The 1,811-nt window shown below is 37.9% G+C and overlaps 1 pseudogene; it reads right to left on the bottom strand.

Moving 5' to 3' along the window:
* Window positions 1-914: 914 nt before the first annotated feature.
* On the bottom strand, window positions 915-1,031 carry LOC145261322 (5S ribosomal RNA; annotated as a pseudogene).
* Window positions 1,032-1,811: the final 780 nt, after the last annotated feature.

Raw genomic sequence — 1,811 nt, 5'->3', positions numbered from 1 at the left:
GAGACATTTTTTAAATGTTTTAAAAGGCACCGACCGCCCATATTATGGTACAGATTTAAACACATGGAGGCCGACATTAAACCACACCCAACATTGACATATATACACACACGAAAGTAAGCAGACACACGCATACACACACACACATATTTGCGTGCGTGTGCGTGGGGGGATAGGTGTGTTTACTTTATGTATGTGATTTTAACTTTTAAATCAAGGCATTGGGAAAATGTTTTATACACATGAGCCACACCAAGAGTGACTGTGACAACCACAAATTCGTTCACTATATAATAATTCATAATAATTTATAATAATTTATAATATATTTTTATAGTTTATAATTTACTAGCCTGGGTGCCCGGCGTTGCCCGTGTGTTTTGAGGTGTGCGTTGAGCAAACAAAATAAAAATGGTAGTAGGCAGGCAGGCTCGAATCCGTACCGCGAAGGAGGAAAAAAAAGGTGGAAAAAACGTGATGTCTTTGCTGTTGCGTCCATCGCCAAACCAGAAGTGACAGAATTAAAACTAGTCGATCGAAAAGAGGAATTGAGTTTGGAAAATATCAGCGAAAAAAGTGCCCCCTTCCTGTAGAAAAGTGCCCAGGTGAGGGTGAAGGAATTAATGTTTTTTAGCCAATTTTTCGATATTTGTCGTCCGAAAGGTCGTGCTTCAAAACGATATCAATCTCGTGAAAATCCGTCCCTCTGTCGGAGCTTTTAGGCAGACATACATACATAAAAAAGGCTTCCTTCAGTCTTGACAGACTATGGATACCCACAGTAAGGGGCCATGCGCGTGAATTTTTTGTGGCAAGACTAGCGCAATCTCCAACCACATATCTCCTGAGTCAACATTATTGAATACCAGTGGCAAGTGAAGGTACAAGACGACTGGAAACAATGCCGAGATAAGCACATACAGCGCCTAGAATTCCCAAATGGTCACCCATCTGGTACTAGCCAGGCTCAGCGTTGCTTAACTTCGGTGATCTGACGAGAACTGATGTGTCAACATGATTATGCCGTACACATACATATATACATACATACATACATGCATACATTTAAGCAGACAGGTGAGATTTATATTATAGATAAAGATAATTTTACACCCTAATGGCATGTCATTCTCATCTCACCCAGTAAAAAACGTATATTAAAACTATTTAGATCCTTTCAAATATATTCAATTATAGCTAAAAGTCCTAAATGAACAATAAATTGAGGACCTTCCAGGTATTTTCTTATCTTTTGTTTTTATGTTTTTCCCCTTCTCCTCTCATTAATAGTCTGTACACGTTCACCCCTTCCTTCCTTCACACAACCTGCTTGCGTGTAATGTTTTCATTAAAGAGCACTTAATAAATCAAATAAACGTCTTTATACATAAATGTGCGCGCGTTTATACGTGCTGGTCTTTTAAGCGGTTTCCGCTTATCTCTCGTCGTCGCTGTTTCTGACAGTTATATAATTCACTTCAATCTTCCTCTGTTTTTTTTTTTATTCTTCATCAGTGTTGCTAGACGAATAAAATTGTCATGCTGGAAAGACGCGAAGAAGACGTTGACTGAGTTTTCGTCAAGGTTTTTGTTCGGAGAGAATTGACTAAGTAGAGATAGACTAATATTATCTTAATAAACATTTACTTCTAAAAATTTCTAACTTTACGAAATGAATGACGCAGACGGACAGAGGCTTTGGTAACATTTACTAAGATTATCTGTTTCCTACATCATGAGGTGTGTCTCTTCGTATGGCTTTTAATAAAGAACTGATATGAAAATCTGAGTTTTCTCTACCTTTTTTTACA

This window comes from Euprymna scolopes, chromosome 37 (assembly GCF_053919585.1).
Source record: "Euprymna scolopes isolate OS-2025 chromosome 37, ASM5391958v1, whole genome shotgun sequence".
NCBI lineage: Eukaryota > Metazoa > Mollusca > Cephalopoda > Sepiida > Sepiolidae > Euprymna > Euprymna scolopes.
The sequence above is the reverse complement of the archived record's forward strand: the minus strand, read 5'-3'. Positions and strand labels throughout refer to the sequence as shown.